General features: G+C 41.0%; 1 protein-coding gene across 2 annotated transcripts in view; it reads left to right on the forward strand.

Moving 5' to 3' along the window:
• The first annotated feature begins 3,103 nt into the window (after positions 1-3,103).
• LOC124795452 (nocturnin) overlaps positions 3,104-22,277 on the forward strand; it is a 384,759-nt gene continuing 365,585 nt past the window's right edge. For both annotated transcript variants that reach the window (XM_047259475.1, XM_047259478.1), the window contains exon 1: positions 3,104-3,295. The gene's annotated coding sequence lies outside the window, so the exon portion shown is untranslated. The remainder of the gene's footprint in view (positions 3,296-22,277) is intronic.

Genomic DNA, 22,277 nt, shown 5'->3' on the forward strand with positions numbered 1-22,277 from the left:
AACACCATAAAGTGATTGTAAAATCTAAGTACTCAGAACTTATATACATTACTTTCTTGGAAAAAATTCGGTGATGGTTCGCTGACGTTCATGGGAACGATAATATATTGTTATTTCACAACCAATTGTAATGATAGCGTCCGTAAACCCAGCAGTGACGTCGGATGTTGAAGCGAACCGTTCTAAACAGTCCAAGGCTGTTAACATCTCCTGGCGGGTAGGTGGAATGGTACCTGTATTCTCTTCCTCTTCACTTTCTTTTGATGGCCCTTCTTGCGCCTCGTTCACAGTTTTTGGCACATCCGATTCCACAGAAGCACATACGGCAACATCGTCGTCTGCACCAATGAATTCTTCGAAAGTAATCCCAGGGTTCGCAACGTCCTGCAGAACTGTCCATTCATCAGGTGAAGTGGCATCTTCTAACTCGTGGACATCTTCAGTGTTTCTATGTCTCCAAGCTATGTTAAAGCACTTCCCTGTATGACGAGGCGATACTGAATTCCAGGCTGCTGCGATGGCTTTTATTGCGTCAAGCAGATTCCAATTTGGGGTTGCACTATTGCTTTCAGCAGCACGAATTGCAGCTCTTACAAGTCGCTTACAATAAGCTCTCTTTTTGAGAGAGCTTATGCCTTGGTCCAAAGGCTGAAGGCGGCTTGTGGCGTTGGGTGGAAAAAACTGAACCTTTATGTTGGATAGGTTCAGATCATGAACGTTATGGGCAGTACATCTGTCCAATGTAAGAAGAACATGTCTATTTTGAGCAACCATTCGACTGTTGAAACGAAGAAGACGCTTGCGAAATGATGTGCCATCGATCCAAGGTTTCTTGTGGTGAGAGTAGATGCAAGGTAAAGTGTCTATATTTATGTTTTTAAAACAACGTGGTTTCTCGGATTTGCCGATAACCCAGGGACAAAACTTCTCACTGCCGTCAGTATTACAGCACAATACGACAGTCAAAAGTTGTTTGCTTCGTGCTCCACCGTGACACTTATCACCTTTAATCCCCAAGATGTGATTTGGAAAAAGATTGTAGAAAAATCCAGTTTCATCCATGTTAAACACATCACACGAGGAATACTTTTCCCTCACTCGGTTAAATTCATGCAGCCAGCTGTTCGCACTTTCTTCATCAATTTTATTTGCTTCACCACAAATTTGTACAGATGAAATGGAATGTCTCTTTTGGAACCGATACAGCCAACCAGCAGAACAACGGAAGTCTTCGATGTCCATATCTTTAGCAATATCATTTGCTTTTGACTGAATCACAGGGCCAGTTAGAGGTATGTTAGATGCACGCACATGATTGAACCATTCTAGCAGTAACGTCTCGATGCCTTCATACTTGGCGGTACGAAGTCGTTTGGATTTGTTTCCAGAGCCTGATGCCGCAGCATTAATAATTATTTCTCGATTCTTAATAATCGTAGATAAAGTAGATTTAGGTATTCCAAACTGCTCTGCAATTGCTGTTTTCTTGGTACCACGCTCCACTTCATCTAGAATCTTAAGCTTTAACTGTACATTTAGAGCCGTCTATTTCCTCTTTGCCATTTTCGCGTGCTACGGTACTGGTTGTAACTGTAGTTTTTATTCAGTATTCCAACTCGATACGGCTACGACTAACAAAACACCTGTCAAATCTGGCAATGAGTACATTCCTAAATGCTGCTGCACACGTTATTGAATGTCTTACAATGTACAGCATACTCTGATTGTTGAGGTGATAATCGCGGCTACCGACTACAATACGTTAAAAACGAGTCAACAATAAGTATAATTAGCTTTGTAGCTACATTTCCTACATTCATTTCGTGAAAAAATTACGCTTTAGAATACTCTAAGGTCGGAAGTTTGTGTTACAGCGATATTTAATTACGCTAGGAAATGAAACAGAGTTCGTAATTCGCCTTAACCGAAATTCGTGTTAACCGATAAAACATACCATAATGTTTCCAGAATGAGATTTTCACTCTGTAGCGGAGTGTGCGCTGATATGAAACTTCCTGACAGATTAAAACTGTGTGCCGGACCGAGACTCGAACTCGGGACCATTGCCTTTCGCGGGCAAGTGCTCTACCAACTGAGCTACCCAAGCACGCCCAAGCACGCCCCGTCCTCACAGCCTTACTTCTGCCAGTACCTCATCTCCTACCTTACAAACTTTACAGAAGCTCTCCTGCGAGCCTTGCAGAACTAGCCGTCTGGAAAGAAAGGATTTTGCGGAGACATGGCTTAGCCACAGCCTGGGGGATGTTTCCAGAATGAGATTTTCACTCTGTAGCGGAGTGTGCGCTGATATGAAACTTCCTGACAGATTAAAACTGTGTGCCGTACCGAGACTCGAACTCGGGATCATTGCCTTTCGCGGGCAAGTGCTCTACCAACTGAGCTACCCAAGCACGACTCACGCCTCGCAGGAGAGCTTCTGTAAAGTTTGGAAGGTAGGAGACGAGGTACTGGCAGAAGTAAGGCTGTGAGGACGGGGCGTGAGTCGTGCTTGGGTAGCTCAGTTGGTCGCCGGCACGGTACTCAGCGTGTTCGGTCAGAGGGTTAACTGCCCTCTGTAATAAATGGATCAACGAGGAACTGAAACGGGTGTCTTGCAACGTCCGCCCCTAGCAAACAAAACGAACAAAATGAGATCAATTTAAAAAAAAAAAAAAAATTGGTAGAGCACTTGCCCGTGAAAGGCAATGGTCCCGAGTTCGAGTCTCGGTCCGGCACACAGTTTTAATCTGACAGGAAGTTTCATACCATGATGTATTCCTGGTGGGACCAATATTTTTTTTTCGCGCTAACCGCGAGTTCGTCTTATGCGAGTTCGCGCTAACGAGGCTATACTGTATTTGCATATCTTCGTGAACCACCCTGTGTATCACCCTCTCTCCCTCCCACTAACTCTCTTTTTCAACTTGCCGTTCTTCTACAGACTTTTGAAACTGCAACTTTAAATATGGACACCCTGTAGCACCGGCGCACTTAACCCATGCTGCGGAGTCAAAGAGGGCGCGTAAAGAGACGACCGAGACTGAGAGTCCCAAGTCCGCGGCTGTGGCCCGCGGCTTTTATCGCCGGTCGCGTGTCTGTCGCGCGGCGGCAGCAGTAGCGGCGGCAGCGGCTGTTGCTCCGCGCATGTGCGCCGCCGCTCCGGACCGCAGACTCCCCACGCCAGCCGAGCCCGCACTGTGCGACCAGCCGCCTGTCTGAGTGTTCTCCCGCAGGCCACACGACTACTCTGTTCACATCGCGCGTCCGTGTACCACCTGACTCTCGAGCTGCCATGGTGAGTACCTCTTAACTGCTACGCGCGCTGACGCACGCTGCACTGGTCGCTCGGAAGTGGTGGTCGTGTAGGGACCAGCGAAAATCGCTCGCGATGTTATCTACACCTGTACCGCGCAAAACGCTGCGAAGTGCATGGAGGTAGTACTTGGATTGCTTGCCGTTCCCCTACTGAATGGAGCGCGGGAAGAACAACTATTTAAATGTTTCTGCAGGCGCTGTAATTAGTAACAATCTTGTCTTCGTATTCTCTGCGGTAACAATGAATAAGGCATTTAGGGATTGTAGTACAATCCTAAATTCCTCGGGTGAAAACTGTTGTCTCGAAAGATTTGAAATTGCCTTTAGCAGGGCAGTACGCGTCTACTTTTAAGTGTTTGTCAGTCATTGTTTATCAATGTCTTGTGATGCTCTCTTGTAGGTCAAACAAACCTGTCAATAATGCCTCGCCATACGATAAAAAGAACACGTCGACGTTTCGACCTATTTTCAAATATCATCTTCGGGGCTTCTATATTTGCACGATCGTTTCGACACATCGACGATGACCATTGAAATTAGAAACGGTCTTAAAGTAGAGTAAGAGACACTGTTTCAACTTATTCTCAGTAGTATTCTTCGAACGTCAAAACGTGTTCGTCATTAATAAAGACCCGAAGAGAACCGTTAAAAGGTGATCGAAACATCAGCCTATACTCTACTTTTGCTTTACACCGCGTCGTAACACCCAAAAAGATCTTTAACCTGTTTTTTTATGAAAAGAAAAGTTATTTAGGCTAAACTGTAATGTCCTTCATTCTGAGACGTGACAGTATATTTTGATTAGTATTTGCCGTGCAATCGACAACACTGGTGTACCACTGTCTCACCCGAAGAAAAAAAGTGAGAAGGAATTTGCCCGTTATTTACTCACAGAATCGTCTTAGAGTTTGTCACAGAAGCATTGGCACAATTTGGAAATCATAAATCTGGTGTCTTAACTAGATTTCTCCTGACTGAGAGTTCGGTCGCCTTGACCACAGTGCCGGAGAGTCTGCTGAGTTACTTGTTTGCAACCAGCTTCCAGCTGAGGCGCACTGAGGAACCACGTGGTGTAGACCGTTACTACTGACGTTAGGCTCTGCTAAATTCGCCATATTATTACTCTTTAATTCTTGTGACGGACTCCTTACCTTTATCCTAGTGACTGTTTATATATTCCCATCATCCAAAAAAATTTTCAAATACTTTTCATTACTCTGCACCTCGCAAATGTCCTATTAACAAGATTTACTCCAGAGGTGCGGCAGATGTCTCATTTAAACAAAGAAATCCTGCTAGCACAAGACGTCAACGATTTAAACTGTCTACTAGTGTTTCATCGTCACAGTCTTCCAAGGTAAATGTGCAACAGTGTAAAGGACATGTGTGACAACCGTCATCAGCATAAATTGCTTTCCCCAAATATGCTTGCAACGTTCTAAACCCAGAGATATAGCCGGCCGCGGTGGTCTCGCGGTTCTAGGCGCGCAGTCCGGAACCGCGCGACTGGTGCGGTCGCAGGTTCGAATCCTTCCTCGGGCGTGGATTTGTGTGATGTCCTTAGGTTAGTTCGGTTGAAGTAGTTCTAAGTTCTAGGTGACTGATGACCACAGCTGTTAAGTCCCATAGTGCCATTTGAACCATTTTTTAACCAGAAATATACTTTCTTAACGGCGAAATGCAGTTGTTATGAAAAAGAGATACGTTTTCTAGAGATCTGTTTACGGTGCGTTGAGCATATGTCTGTTCACAATGAATCGTGAAGTCTATTTGGCATATTTAGTGCATAGCATACGTTATTCCAGGAGAATTACTGCTGCCGAAAACTTCGGCTGCATGACTACATGCTTATTATCTCTCTAGCGAGTGACTTTATTTCGGCTACCGATAAACCCTAATTCCTTCGACCGTGGAGCCGATCTTTCTTTATCTTCTTTATGGCCCCAGCTGTGCAATCGTTAAACAGCGTTGTAGTTTGTATTGTCTTCAGATTTTTTTCCTGCCCTCCTCAAAACTCTCACGGAAGTCGTAAATGTTGCAGTTAGTGCGTTACACATATCACTCTGTACATTAACGAACCAGCAAATAATCAGGACGATCTGCAAGGGCACTGAAAAGGAAGTTAGCGTTGTATCACTGCGATAACGTATTATCGGCGCTTGTTTAGGTGCAGCCAACTGGGGCTTGGACCAGAAAGATTATTAAGGAAGGAGGAGTTGGGGGGGGGGGGGGGGCAGCGGAGGAATACTGGTGAAAGAGAGGGGAGTGACTCGTGGTTAATTATCGTAACAGTCCCTAGTCCTTCAAAATGGTCAAATGACTCTAAGCACTCTGAGACTTAACATCTGAGATCATCAGTCCGCTAGACTCAGAACTACTTAAACCTAAGTAACCTAAGGACATCAAACACATCCATGCCCGAGGCAGGATTCGAACCTGCGACCTTAGCAGCAGCGCGGTCCCGAACTGAAGCGCCTAGAACCTCTCGGCCACAGCGGCCGGCTCCCTAGTCCTTGGTGTACATGAAGATCAAATGGCTGGGATTGAATAAACGGATCATGTATACTTTTGCAAATCAACGAGAATTTAATTTTAACCCGCCTTGGCTTGAACTACGATAGGTGTCGATCACTGAATTTTATGACGTATCTTTCTGCGGTGTTTGCACGGGAAGACAGACGCGAGGTGAAAGGGCCAGTGGCCGTGTCGGCGCGCGGCGCTCGAAACATCGCAGCTGGCAACCAGCTGTTGGCACGTGAGCGGCGCGTGCCAGCCGAAAAGCCGCCTACCTGCCGCCGCGTGCAACACAACTTCTTTGTTCCTCGCCCCAGTAACAGGATGTCACCGCACGGCCTTCGGCACAGACGCATCCTGCAAGTCAAACAGTGCTTACTAGAAGAGAGTGGCTTTCTTTAGTGCAGTCTGCAAAAAAGATATAGTACTGTGTGGCAGTGCTATAGAAATACAACGTATCCCAGAAATCTCTCCCTGATACAAACATGCGTAAGGCAGAAAATATGGAACATAGACACGTATCTTTTATCTTGCAGTTTTTGTGTACGCACACACACACACACACACACACACACACACACACACACACACACACACACCACAATTCGACGTGTGCTCCTTCCGTTACCCGAAGGATATCCAGATACACTCCAAATCCACCCATGTGTCGGCCATTTTGCGAGTGATAGATGTTATGACGTCAGTAATTCTGCTCTGTAATCATGCAGTATCATTCATTGGTGTTTGGTAAACCTAGTCCGTAACATAACCCGAAAGGAAGAGATCCAGTGGTTTTAATGTCCAGTGGTCGCAGAAGCCAGTTGAACGGACCACCACACCCGATCCATCTTCCCGGAGATTTTGTGTCCAAAGACGCAACATTATTTAACTCCCAATCAGATGACGGACCATTTTGTTGGAAAGTTAAGTCCGGAATGCAATTTTGTCATATGATGACATGGTTGGAGACCGTGGCTGTTATTTGAAGACAAATGTCGATGGTGTTGAGGCAGCAACCAGCCACAAATTTATTTTCAGTTGCTTTATTCAGAGGGTACCGTTACCGGTTTCGAATCGTTATGATTCATCTTCAGACGGTTCTTGCTTTCATTACAACGTTTTTTATACAGATTAATTGTCCTAAAGTATAAATAACAAATAATTATAAGCACGCCACACAGATGGTTGCGTTATAGATTTTCATTGGCTGTGACTTATGTGAAATGTCGGTTTGGAGTGTTTGTTTGAATTACATTCGTCCAAAAGATGTGAATACAGTCCCATTGCATTCTTATCGTTGCAAAGTATAAATAATAATAGTAATAATAGACAAAATCCATAGCAAAATACAGACAAAAAGCACAGATCCACTTCACAGCAATCCACACATCATGCATTCCAAGCCAAATCAGTGTGCCACAGAAGCCAAACTTAAATATGCTACTCTTCCATACATAGGCCCACTATCATACCAAATAGCTAACTTACTTAAATAGAAAAATATCACAATCAGCTTTTCCACAAATAATAAATTACAACAAAAAGCAATCCATGATGTAAATACCTCCAAGGGCCCCTACGGTAAATCAGAAATATACAACCTCAAATGCGATACATGCCCAAAATTCTACATTGGACAGACAGGCAAAAGTTTTGAAGTTAGATACAAAGGGCGCATTGATGCTTTAAGGCTTGGTAACTTGAACAAATCTGCATTTGCAGTTCATATTGCTGAAGAAAACCATTCAGTAAGAAACATTGAGAACAACTTAAAAGTTTTAAATGTAGTAGAAAAAGGACCCGCTGTGAATATACTACAAGAAATTGAAATACACACATACACAAACAGCACCCCAGACTATATCCTTAATGAACAAGCCGAGTTAGCTAACACCCCTTTCCTGAAAAATTTCCAAAAATTATTTTCCACCCTCCAAAGCAAATAATATTCCTACGCCTATCTGCAGATAAAGTAGCAAATTTATATGTTACTACAATTCTCATGATGCTAAATGTAAATAAATAATGTACTATCTTATTATACAGTACTCAAAAAATGGATCAATTTTGTAATTAATGTAACAGTATTCGCTCTAAAGCTCACAAAATCAATGTCTCTCTATACCAGTGTAAAAAGCGTTTCAGTTACATGAGTGAACTTATGATCTTTTTCCAAAGATCTTCATGATGTTACGATATATCATAGCGTCTTTGTCACTCATATGTTTGTAAGCACTTTGTATTGTATCAAAACATGTAGTGTGTGCTAGAAATCTTTTCTGTGACACACCTAAAGTGTTCAGCGCGAAAAATTTTCGTGTGCAACGATAAGAATGCAGTTGGAATGTATTCACATCTGTTGGACGAATGTAGTACAAACAAACACTCCAAACCGACATTTCACATAAGTCACAGCCAATGAAAATCTATAGCGCAACCATCTGTGTGGTGTGTTTATAATTATGTTTTCTTTATATTTTAGGACAATTAACCTGTAAAAAAGTTGTAATGAAAGTATGAACCGTCTGAAGATGAATCATAACAATTCGAAACCGGTAACGGTACCCTCTGAATAAAGGAACTGAAAATAAATTTGTGGCTGGTTGCTGACTCAACACCATCAACATAAGTCCGGAATGTCTTGAATCTATGGCACAACAAATAACTGCAACATATCAAAGTAGCTGTTGGCTGTGATTATCGTTTCACTGAAAAAAAGTGGTCCAATGATTTTATTGTGCATAAGACTACACCACACGTTCAGATTCCGGCTGTCTCTGTCTGTCCTTCTCAGACCACAAGATATTAACACTGTGTCAGCTGACAACACCAGTCAAATGAAATGTGGTGTCATCTGTGAAAAAGGCATGTTCCAGATAGTCATTGTCTTCCCCAACCTCAGCCAGTATGGCAACAGTGAATTCAAATGAACTCTGTATGCCGTTGGTTGGCGAGAGTCCACGATCTGGACTTGGTGTGCACGGAAAAAAGTTGTTTGTGTACGATGCGGTGCACAGATGTCTTCGGAATCTGCAACCCACGTGAGACTCTGTGGACTGACTTCGTGGCACTTCTCACGAAGACGTCTCTCACTGTCTGAGTTGTCTGCGCACTAGGTCCAAATCTGCCTGTTGGGACATCACAGACGCTCCCTGTTTCCTAAACTACGCATGCCACAGCTTGATGCTCATAACATCTGGTGGCTGTTTATGGTATACCGACTAGAATTTTCACTAGACTGTTTTTGGTCACTGTATCTCGTGATTCCAGAGGACTCATTGCCTCCTCCCCTGGTTTAAGTACACGTTGCTTGCAAATGGTGTCCGATTCCGCTGTTGCTACGTCACTATGCCATGTAACAAGTAAAATAACAGTAAGCATGCATGTACACAAAAACTTGATTATGTCACATGCTACACAAGATAAAAAGTATTTGTCTATGTGTCATATTTTTGCCTTACAAATGTTTGTAATGGGGAAAGACTACTGGGACACCCGGTAATGCTGTAAACACGATGTTCTTTGACTTCTGTAATAAAATCACTGTACAGCTTCATTGGAAACGACCTGATTACAATTTATCCTACCATTATATCGATTTCGTTGCATCCATATCCCCATATCTTCCAACTCACTACCAGTACCTCTAAGGCTGTTAAGCACCTCTGTTTACAATGCAGTCGGCCGGTGTGGCTGACCGGTTCTAGGCGCTTAAGTCTGGAACCGCGCGACCGCTACGGTAGCAGGTTCGAATCCTGCATCGGGCATGGATGTGTGTGATGTCTTTAGGTTAGTTAGGTTTAAGTAGGTCTAAGTTCTAAGGGACTGATACCTTAGAAGTTAAGCCCCATAGTGCTCAGAGCCATTTGAACCATGCCGTAAAATGTGTGGCACAATGGTCATTGTCAAGCTTAAAAGATTAAGAGCGACAGACGAATATCTTTACTAACAGAGTGTTAGTAGCAACACTTCTTTGGCCTTTTATCGTACTACTTCAATGTGATGGCTACCTACGTACAGGGTCCCCAAACTATGTATACACTCCTCGAAACTAAAGGTTTTGGTGCCGTATACACTGAAGTATAACTTAAGATGGTACATAGTGGTCTCGCGGTCGCGTTCTCGCTGTTCGAGCAAGAGGTCCGGCGTTCGATTCCCGACGGGGTCAGGGATTTTCACCTGCCTCGAGATGGCTGGGTGTTTGTGTTGTCCTTATCATTTCATCATCATTCATGAAAGTGGCGAGACTGGGCTGAGCAAAGGTCGGGATTTTCTTCGGGCGCTGATATCCGCGCAGTTGAGCGCCCCACAAACCAAACATCATCATCATCGAAATGACCACCTTCGTCCGCAGTGCGTTGTCGATAAAGGCTTGGAACATAGCGACATACTAATCGTATTTTTTCTAACATAACAGCGACGCGTGCTTGCTCTATTTGCTGTATTACATCATCCATTGTTTGCAGCATACCAGTACCCCAATACGAAAGTCTAAAGGTGACCAAGCCGAATTCTCCACAGCACTTCATCTTCATACTATCTGTATCGAAGGGAATATGTAACTGAGAAACTCCGTCACACCAAATAGAAAGCGAGGTAGTGCCACGTCCTGTTGAAAGAAATGATCTTCATTGTAAAATACGCCATTAAGACCTGGAGTTAGTATGTACAACAAACGTCTCTAGATAAGAATCACATGCAACCCTCGCTTTAAAGAAGCACGGTCCTGCTTATCCTCAAGACGAGAGACCTCACCAGGCTGATACTGCAGGTAGATTAAAATTCCTTTCTTTAGTTATGTTTGGATTTTCGTTAGTCCAATACACGCAGTTACGGTGGCTAATTTTTTCGTTAAGCTTAAGGGTGGCTTCATTCGACCAAAGAATTTTATCTTGGAAACGTTCATCTTCTTCATGCATGTTCATGAACCGCGCAGAAAATTCAAATTCTCCTATCGTGATCATCGTCTTTCAAAACGTGGAAAAGTGGAATATAAGGCTTCCAGCCGTAAGTAAGCAAAATTCTGTGAACAGTGTTTCTGCAGATCCCAGTGACGCGAGAGCACTGTCTCACAAACTTTCTCAGGTATTTTGTGTACGCCGGAATCACTGCATTAACATTTCCCTTATCTATCGAACATTTCTTTCTTGTGCTATATTCCTTCTCCACGTTATGGGGTATTCCATCTATTTCACACTGGTTTCGGGCTCCAAATTCAACTCTCCAACGACGCCTAACCGTATTCATATTCTCTCTTTCCAGCAACACTTTGGCATCCAGTTTCGTTCATGAAACGATAACGCCGTGCTTATTTCCAACCCTGCAACAAAAGGAAGCGTTGCCAAGCTTTTCCCTGGTTTTTGAAATATTACCCACAAAAGAATTCTTCGTATTTGCTTTAATTAAAGAGAAATCTACTTTCAATGGGTGTATGTATTATTGTGGGACACCCTGATATCTGTAGGTGAAATATAAACATCTTGAACGATGCTAAACTCAAGTTATTAACAACAAATTCAGGGAAATTGTAATGCCATATTTCCTTAATAGGGAATAACGTTACCGCGTACGAAGACAGTTGTTCAAAATGGTTCAAATAGCTCTGAGCACTATGGCACTTAACATCTGAAGTCATCGGTCCCCTAGACTTAACACTACTTAAACCTAACTAACCTAAGGACATCACACACATCTATGCCCGCGACAGGATTCGAACCTGCGACCGAAGCAGCAGCGCGATTCCAGACTGAAGCGCCTCTGAACGAAGTTCAAAATGGCTCTGAGCCCTATGGGACTTAACATCTATGGTCATCAGTCCCCTAGAACTTAGAACTACTTAAACCTAACTGACCTAAGGACATCACACAACACCCAGTCATCACGAGGCAGAGAAAAACCCTGACCCCGCCGGGAATCTCTGAACGAAGTCAATATTTTCACACCGAAGGCAGTGAGCAGTAAGAAAGTTGCCTATCTGAAAAAAAAGCTGTTCTCCCTAGTTTTCACATTAAATCTTAACTACCTTTTTGTCATTTCACTGTCAAAATATCGCGAAAGCAATGCTTTTCCCAAAAAAGGAACTTCCCATAGCGGACAATTACTCGAACTCAACAGCAGCCGTCTCAGATATTTCTGTATTGCCTAGACGGTGGCTATAATGGAAAGTTTTTAACACATCTGACACTGTTATCCAAATTTATAGTGGCAGTTTCTTTAGTGTAGCCTATACCTCAGCTGTAATTTAGTACAGTACTAGTTCCTGTTACCCCGTAGTACGAGTAAATGCAGTACCTTTCGATCGCTTAAGTACTCGAAGCATTCCAGGAAGTTATGTTCGTATGTCTCCCAATCACCTGCTTATTTCACGTTACCAGTACTTTCCATAGAAGCCGTTCAACGGGAATGATCTTTGCTTTATATATTTAGTGCAATTCTTGTTTACTTGAGGCCCCGTTCCATAAACATTACTTTACAAATGTGATTGACAGTTACACATTCACTAAGTAATAAACAGGCTCTACATGCTAAAGTTATTCCTCTTCGCGTTGATATTCTTTTCTGTTTTCCTCAATCCATTCACTTTTATTGATTCTTACGCTAACGTAACAAGTCATTCACATTCCGAGTCTGTCTTCCTTTTGTGATCATGGTACCTCCACTTCTTTTAAGAAGTAGCTCCGTGTACCTCTTATTAGCATTTCATGAGGAAATTTCACTTAGATTAGTTTTCTTTCTTTCATTTATTTCCTGAAATTTCAAAAAATTGCTTTATTTTGGCTGACAGTAATGCGAAAAATAATTCTTACATACAGATTGCTCTGTTTATACTAGTTAGAGATCAGCGGTCTGAGCATTATTATAACTCCGAAAAAATTTCTGTTTCTTCAATTATTCCTGGAATAGTAAATTATATCCTTAATCTGTTGTCTGCAGCTGTGACAGTAATGCCAACATTATAGCTTCAGTACTTGTACTACTTCGACATTGGCATTGTCAAAGGATCTCCGGCGCGTATCTCTATTCTTATATTCCTTCCTGCATTAAATCCTGACACTCTCGTCATGTGAATGACGATATCATCCTAAAACCAAAAAAGTCTGTCTCGTCACTTTATCATATTATGTACTTCATGTTATGTACATCCTAACGCCATTCTCCTTATTCTGTGTCTAACAATATTTTGCAACATCCGAACATAATAAATGCGATACCGTTTGTCTTGGTTCATTGCGAACCTTGTAGATAAATGCGCCTTGTCATTTTTTTCCGAAACGGCTTACAGATACACTCAAATTATTTTCAGAAAAACCAGAACATACGCTTGCACCGAATAATTGTAGTTTGCTATTTCCTTAACCATATTCTTTATTTTCCCACCTAGCTACTTCATAGTGCTTACAAGTGAAAGTATCCTATTAATTTCCGTCGTCGCTAAATTTGACCAGTTCGGTTATGAAGATTTGATATCACTGCTCACGAACATGCTCGCTGAATCCAACACATTGTAAGCCAGTTTTCCTTATTGTGCCAATCGGAGTAAGCGTTTTTCTTAAGTTATCGATGTCGGTGTAACGTCTGTCATTCATCGGTGACAGACTCTCGTGTCTGACAGGGAAAGTAACCACCACTTCCGGGCTTTAAACAACCAGGCAGTGTCGCTTCTCTGTCGCACGCCATGTTGCAAGTGTTGCTTCTGCTTATGCTATAAATACTCAATGTTTAATCACTGTGCTTCAGTGGGTGCCTATTCAAGGACACTTATTCAGTCAAATCAAAGACTTCACTTCTCTGCGCAATGTATTCTGTCTAAACTGCCCATTCGTTTCTGGACGACACACGCCGAAGGCACAATTGTTTGATTTCTACAAGAAACAATGGTATTCATTTTTCAATGCAATATTTATTTTTCAGTCTAGCGATTATTGAAAATTTAAATACGTAAGTGGGACTCGATATAGTGTTAAAGTATAAATGCAGCTGTTTCAAGCTACTGACTACTTTCATGTTCACGAAATCTTTCCGAAACACCATCGAAGTTTAATATGTTTATACGTTTCCTAATTGAAAGCTTCACTTCCTTTTTTAGACCAAGAAAAGCAGTTAAACGGAAATAGCATCAGATCAATAAATATTGTTGATCATGCATTTCACTTAGTTATCCGTGTTCTTGTTTTAAGTTTATGAGTTTTACGTATACAACGACTTAATCGTAGATCCTCTTACGGGTTTTCTCATTTAAATGAAACACAGAATTCTGGAAATGTAGGAAATGATTGGATTTAACGAATAAGTTTTATTATTAAATGTGGGAACTCTACAAATTTTAAATAAGAAAAACTTTCTTACCTTGTTTCCATTTTCAGTACATTATAGAATTTGTTTTTAAAAACGCATGAATAAATGAAAATGCCCTTACGCTGTGAACGGAATGGGCTATTGTGAAATCGTAAAGGTAACGTTGTGAAGATAGAAACATATGTTTTGCCACTGTTCTCGTACTGTTTTAGTAAAACTTTGTTGCGATGAAGCTACAGATAAGTAGACTGTAAGCAACTAATTGTTGAGTGAAAATATGCCGCAGTGTTCGAAGTCTTGCTCACATAAAGCATTAAAAGACAGCAGTGAGTCTTGTGGCCTAGTTTCGTCGCGGAGTGAGAACAAGAGCGTACCCAGGATCTAAACTAGGGGAGGGTGGGGGGAGGGGGGCGGGACGGAGAGGGAGAGAAGAGACACACCATTCCATCCAATGTAAATTTCCTCCGCCTGAGTATATTTTCTCCACCTGCCTGAATGGCGCCTTTAGCAAACAAGATGCATCACCTCGGGTAATTTTCGATTTACTGCTCCCTTGCCAGCAGCTTGTACCAACGCGTGCGGAGATTCCCCAGTCGACATGACCTCGTTAAATGGTTTGTGCTCCCAGTGGCTTTGTTGATGTATCCGTGCTAATGTGTGTGTTGTGTTACCTGCTCTAAGCAGAGGTTTGCGTCAACGGCTTCTGTAATTCTTAGTGGGAAGGCAAGTCTGAATGATGTGACTGTTGTCCGGTACAGAAATAGCGAACGAATTACTGCGCGGTAGCTCGCTCCCCGCAGTTACACCCCGCGATATTCGACAACGACTCCTGTCAGCAACAGGTTACTCCACACAACACAGCATGTCACTCTGGCAGTTGCGGTTTTCAACGAACGTTGACAGTCAGTAGTTGCCGAGGTATAAGAAAAAAATTTGCTGTTGATAGTAATAATTTGAGTAAGAATGAATATAGCCTGCGTTTAAATTACAGATTAAAGGCTACAATGCAGTAAACAAGTAATGAAATAAAAATGTATTAAGAAAACTCAGCAAGAAACTGGAAGAAGTCAAAAGTAATATCGATATATGAAACAGGAAAAAAAGTGTGAAAACTACAGAGGGAAAGCTCATTTGAGCAAGCACATAAAGTTTATGCAAGAACTTTGAACACAAGACTGAAAGCGATAGCAGAATGTTTACTGGTGGAAGAACAGCCCTGTTTTAGAAAGGAAAGATCAATTACTTAGGCAGCTTTTATTTTTCGACAGCTTGTGAGTTTAACAAAGAGACACAAATTGCTCTTTCAGATTTTGAGGAGGCTTTTCATAATGTGGCTAGAGAAGACTTACGGAGAATAATACAGCAGGAAAGTTAACCTTTACAGCTTAGACCACATCAGCTCTCGAAATTCTGTATAAAGAAACACAAGCAACCTTAGGCATAGAAGTATAAGAAAAAAAATTCCAGTTGATAGTAATAATTTGAGTAAGAATGACTACAACCTGCGTTTAAATTGCAGATAAAAGGCTACAATGTAGTAAACAAACGAAGAAATAAAAATGTATTGAGAAAACTCAGCAAGAAACCAGAAGAAGTCAAAAGTAAACCGATCACGAAAAATTAAATGGAGCGAGTCATGGCTGTAGTTTATGACCTACACCGTTCAGTGTATACACTGTCGATGCAATTCACAGATGTAATTCTAGCATAAACACTGTAGTATAACTAAAAAAGTCGGTAAAGCTAAAATAACTTGCTGATGACCTTACACTGAATTTTTCAAAAGAATATTATTTACAAAAAGTAATTATGAACTAAATAAAATACGTAAGAAACATAACATGAAAATGTCTGCTGAATTTAAGTCAATGACTTTTGTGGAAAACATTCTGTCAGAGCTGAGATCATTTTCAGTCAAACAATAATTGAACAGTTAACATACGATAACTATCGTGAATCTAAAATATGGTATGAATACAAAGAATACATCTGTGGAACAATTAATAAAACTTTACAGCATAAAACATGGAAAGAAACAATACTTAAATTTAATGACAGTTGGGTTGCTAACAGTATAATATGGAAGTGAATCGTAGGTACTGAATAAAATACAAAAACAAATACAAAGAACAGAAATGAGACTTCTTAGAGACATGAAACTATGTAAGAGAGTAAATAGAACACTGAATGATATTGAAAGGAATTGAAAATTTGGAAGGTGAAAACAAAAGGAATGAACATCTACAAACAATGATTGCTGAGCGACTACCATGCAGATAAACAATTTCGGATCAAACGGGAAAATAGTCCCTGCAAACAGAGAAAAAGATTGGAACAGTATCATGCTGCAATTGTCTTAATACGAAAAGTGCACAAGAAGACGAAAAAGAACTCATGGAATTGTCTTGCCGCAGTGACCACATATGCGTGCTCCGAATAATTGTAGTTTGGTATTTCCTTAACCAAAAGTCCTTGTACCTACAGGGGCTCTGAAATGAAGTGACCCATTCGTGGGGCAGACACGATAACAGCGAGATAACATGGCGCTGTTTCTGATCATCCTGCGCTCAGCAGCCGCGTCCCTAGTTAGCACATTGTCTGAGCACATCCCAGTCACGTGACACTCCACACTGCTCCATTCGTCGTAACCACAGAGGTTCTCACTCTGCGGCACGTCTAGAAGAGTAGCACCGGTACCCATTTCCTTGATGCAGTCTGACGTCATTTCTGTCGCAGCACACCGAACTATATTACACTAGGAGAGCACTCGCCATTGTAGAGCTTACTTTAAAGGGACACAAAAGTTGATTCGTTTCCAGGATACCTATTTCCTTTGTCAGCTTCTAACAACAATGTCTTCCCCCACATGTATAAAAACAAAATTACGTACGATATTCGGAAGGTTGAATTACAGGCGTAATCAAAATCGTTGACACATTCTTCACTTAGTATTAATACCAAATTTGGCAAAGTGTGACGTTCGTGCAGCTAAGGAGAGAAAAAAAAACTAAATCTCACATAGAAGAACCATGACAATTATGCTTTGAGGCAATATTTTTTTACACACATGTTTGGTTTGAACCTACATGCACATGTTTTAGCCGTGTTACTTCCCAATTAAACAACCACAGAACAAGTTTCAATTCACAAAAGCCGAGAGTGCGGCGTCGGCGTTAGCGAGTAAACCTAATGATGGAAGGATGACACCAAAACGTCCGTAAGTCATAGCAAAGCAGTCATCAGTAGGGGGCAGCTAGATTCCACTGGCGTGTTACGAGGAAGACGTGTATAGTCTTCATTCGGCGAACGACATGTCCGTGGAACTACGGCCGCTGCATATAATGGCATTCTGGCCTGTTAGTGGCAGAACTAGGTAATTCGCCGGGAGTAGCGAATGTTGTTATTTTCCGGCGCAGAATTAATGTAGTTATCTGCGCGAGATGCAGAAAATGTATTACCACTTTTCACCGTATTTTTAAGTTTATTCTGCTCATAATAACATCTTTGTTAATGTCTACTGCTCCACGTTATTTAAAACAAATGGAGGCAGATGACATTGTACGTAGCTTGCTTACTGCAGGGCTAAGAGTGGTCGCTTACTTCACGCTGCGCGAAGGAGGTATAGTGTCCTTCCAGTGTGGAGTTTTACCTCGCCGAAATTACATTCAAGATCTCCAGCAACTTTTCAGATTCTTTGGATATGAATAAAATTTTTGCAGACAGCAACGAAGTTGGAGGAGAACGTTAAGAATGACTGAAGGGACATGTGGAACTTACTATTTGTCTTAAACAAATACGTATTTGATACTAGTATTGGTTAAAAACAGTCTTGGTGGCCTTATTTAGGCATCTTCAGGTTGATCTTAATTTGGTATTTCTTAGACCGATCTAAAGGATCTAAAGGATCGGTCTAAGAAATACCAAATTAAGATCAACCTGAAGATGCCTAAATAAGGCGAAACGCGTATTTGAAAAATAAAAAACTAAAATTGCAACGAAGACTGTTTTTAACCAATACTGTTAAGCAATGGTTTGCTGTATGCACATATAGATTGGAAGAATTTTTGAATTGATACTTCAACAATTTATTCAGTGTTCTACGTCTTTACTTTTCACATAGGCCCTAACCTAAGTACCTCAGAACCCGTGTGATGGATTTTTTCACCACATATTGTGAAATTTGTTCTTAGCAAAAGGGTTGCTATCAGCTGAAGTTAACGAAGCAGGGCCCGTCAGTTTCATCGACGACTGTCATTGTGTAACTAATTCACACAACGCAATCCATTCCAAACAGCGTTCTCCACTACATCGGATAGAAAAAATTACTTCAGTCTAAAGAAAACTTCAATGGCACTGATCGTCATATATTTAAGGTGGTCATTTGGAGTTACTAGAATGACCTACATTTTTCTCCTGTGGGTGCTAATGAATGGAGTCAATACTTTAGAGCTAACTAATACTAGTTTACACGTTAGTAACAGGATAGTTGAGAGAGTAGAGCCAAAATAAGGCAGTCGCAGCGGTGGTCGACCTTGAAACACGGCCAACTGTGTCCGCTTCCATTGATGGTGCCACCAGCCAGCGAGGGCCGCGTATTTTCACATTCATCCCGTCTGCCTCTCAGAGAACGCCCTTCTAAGACACCCTTCATTATTGGGGAGTGAAGATAAGTCTGCTAAGAAATATATTTGTAGTAGTTCTTGTACATATACACTGACAGCTAATATAGAAGTCGAAGACTGTCCATGTGACCACACGTAGTTTAGTAGCTAACACTAATATTTTCGAGATAGTCCATTGAAAGAAAAGATTAAAATGATGTATGAATCTGAAAAATGAAATCGAAAATGAAATCCCATTCGTCAAATCTCTGTTTCAGGTATGTGTTAACTGTAAAACATATGTGTCATATATGAAAAATAAGTAAAGCTTCTAGCAAGTTTTAAAGAAAACTAAAGAGTAAAACCAAATTAGTTTCCCATTAGACAGTCCTGAAAACAGAACAGGTGGAAAGAAACTTCAGTTACTGGTCGACATTAGCTACTGTCTGGCGCAGTGTGTTATAAAATAAATCAAATTACATCAGAGAGAACCGCGCATCGTTGCTTGATTATCTTTTTAGTACCCAGAAGTGCCAAACGATCAGTTAAATTCAAAACGTAATGTATGAAATGTCGCCATATCCATTTCAGTAAACAATTAAAATGTTTGTAGCTGTAATAGATTGTGACTGTTTAAAAAATGTGAAAAGATTTTTCAGAGACCTAGTCATAAAATTTGTTGACTACTTAAATCATTTAATGAAGTAACTCTTTTTAATTTATTGGCTTTCGAGACGTGCCCGTGCAGCTGTCTCAAAACTGGAAATGTTATATTACAGATTACAGTTTGTTTGGACAATTCGAAGTAGACATTAGTTTAAGTCATAGCTTGATACGAAGTTACGTAGGTTAATAGAGGATTGTTTCTGACGTAAAACAAGTTTCACAACCGCGATACACTGAAATGAGTAAACAAGACGAAAATCGAACGCAGGACACGAAGGGATAGTGTGCTGTAATAATCCTACAGGTAACACAATAAGAAATGATAAATCGCCGTTGGTACACATTCGGGATATTCCCAATTAAGTCCGTGTTAATGACTGTATATCTAAATTAACAATAAAATGCTCTTTTGTATGTCCTGCAAGAACAGTTTCAAAAGCTGCAGATAAAGAGTTAAATATTTGTGCAGGTCTGTAAGTACCATCTGTACAAGGGGAGAACAGTTTACGGGAACCAGATTTGAGTAATATAGCTATACACATAGTTACACCATTATTCAGACACACACACACACACACACACACACACACACACACGTATATATATATATATATATATATATATATATATATATATATATATAGTGACATACATTTAAAGGCTGAGCGTTCCATATTCCGCTGAGTAGCACGCAGGAATGTAGTCAGTTAACTGAGCTTTGGTATTCCCCTGGCATTCTAATTACCAGGAGCATCAGATTAGCAGCCCAGGCAGCAATATTTGATGCTAGCACTGTTAACGAGCTCTTACAGTAGTTTTTTTTATACGTTGCCACATCGTTGGATGAATGAAGCAACATGTTTCGGGGTTTATACATCACAGATGGGACAGTAAGACGAGCAGCAGACATTGCAAGTGACTGACAACACTAGGATCCACACTTTGATAGTTAGGTGCAAGCAACATTTGTTTTGACCGCCATCTTGTTTCGGCTCCACAGTAAAGTTGATAGTGCTGCTGTATTTAAGTGTCCTTCGTAAGTATTAGAACTGTGGTCAATAACATACAAGGTACCATAGGAATTCTGGTAACTGAACACACTGCAAGAAGACACGCATTTCATATGAAAGTAGTGAGTGATCACCAAAAACATTTTATGTGAGCAGCAAACAAACGACGTGAATTTCACTTCATCCATCCCCGATAAGAGGGCTGATAGGACGACAGCCGATATATATTTATATATGTAGCCTACTTGGACCAAGTTTTTATTCTGAAAACACGGTGAGGCTGTGGACCACTTCAAAAATAAAATTTGAAAAATGTACTTACCTTGGTTTCCTTTTCAATACAAATTGGAAATCTTTTTGGAAGTAAGTAATCTGAGTTGTGCTCAGATTGCTTACGAGTGATTAGCTTTGTTAACGCACTCTGGTCCGGATACTGGTTCGCTTTTGCATAATATTTTGTCTGGAAATATAAACTCAACTACTACATTACCGTAGCGGGCTTGATGATGGCGTAATGGAATGCCGAAACCGGTATAAGCTGGAGTAAATCAGAGATAAAAATACGGCTGTCGGTTTATTTATTGCTGGTTATAACGAAGTGAATATTCGCTCATATTAGGTTGTCCTTATCTTTCCCCACAGGAGGCGCGCAGAACATTCCAAGACTGTGCAGAACAACTTTAATATCTATGCGTCCCTCCGTTACTTGGTTTTATATTGCCATTGTAGCCTGACGATGAGGTTTATTCATCTAAACGCGTTGCTTTATTAAATAATTTAAGTAGGCATCAAATTTTGTTACTGGTCGCAATCTCTGAAGAACCTTTAAAACTAATATTATATTTTGTGAGAATTAATTTGATGTGTTTGCACACGACTACGAAATGCCTTCAGAACTGTAAGTGATGTCCCAGTTTATTTTGCAAATATGGTTTCCTTTTTATAATAATTTGTGCCGTTTTTCACAGTCCGTCAATCGGCGGAGGGCTCTTCAACATTTAATTAAAGCAATTGAAATACACAAAATACATGTTGTTACGAATAAAAATTGTGTGTTATGAGTTCGATGAGTTGATGTGTGTGGTCCTCATGAGCTATCAGGGTAACAGATTCTGGGAGTCCTGGGAACATTTTCCATATGAGGAGTTTGCATAATGTTGAGATTGGAAAGGAAGCGTTACGAGAAACGATAAGGGACACGAAGGGTCAAGAGATGGTTATGCGGGTGATGGGCGGCGAGTGAAACTAATTTTGTCAGGAAAAGTGTGGTTTGGAGCTTTTATTTGGAATAAGAGGTAGGGTATGTTGCGCCTGAGAGGATGGGTGGATTTCGGAATATTTCGTGAGCTGGGAGGAAAAGGCGATTGAAATTATCCTGGGAAAGTACATGGATTTGGAAGGTAAGTAGAATACGGGCCTTGATTCTGAAGGATGAAGACATGGGGGTCAGTTTTGCTGCAGAACCGGCCAAATATTGTTCCATGTGCTAGGACATATGAGAAGTTTCATGAAACTTTCTTTACTTTCCACAAGCAGTTGTAAAGTCGTCGACTATTCAGCTAAATATCATGCAAGTTGGTACTGGGGCACAGGTAATCCCAATTAAAAATATTTCGGGTTGGATTTGTAGTTTGAACAGTTGTCTTACAATCGAGGGAAACGTCTTGAAAATCTTGGTCAGAACTAGGGGATAGCATATAATTTTAATTCATTTCTGGAACTGTATGTGCCAGAATAGAAGATGAAACTCTGGTGTATGTACAAGTGTAATTGTGTATGTGTATACACAGCAAAGTGGAAGACTTGTTCGACATGTGAAGCTTACCTACGCCTCTGCATATCGCAGGCAGTGCGATCGAAGCGATTTGTTTGACTC

Source organism: Schistocerca piceifrons, chromosome 4 (genome assembly GCF_021461385.2).
Source record: "Schistocerca piceifrons isolate TAMUIC-IGC-003096 chromosome 4, iqSchPice1.1, whole genome shotgun sequence".
NCBI classification, from domain to species: Eukaryota; Metazoa; Arthropoda; class Insecta; order Orthoptera; family Acrididae; genus Schistocerca; species Schistocerca piceifrons.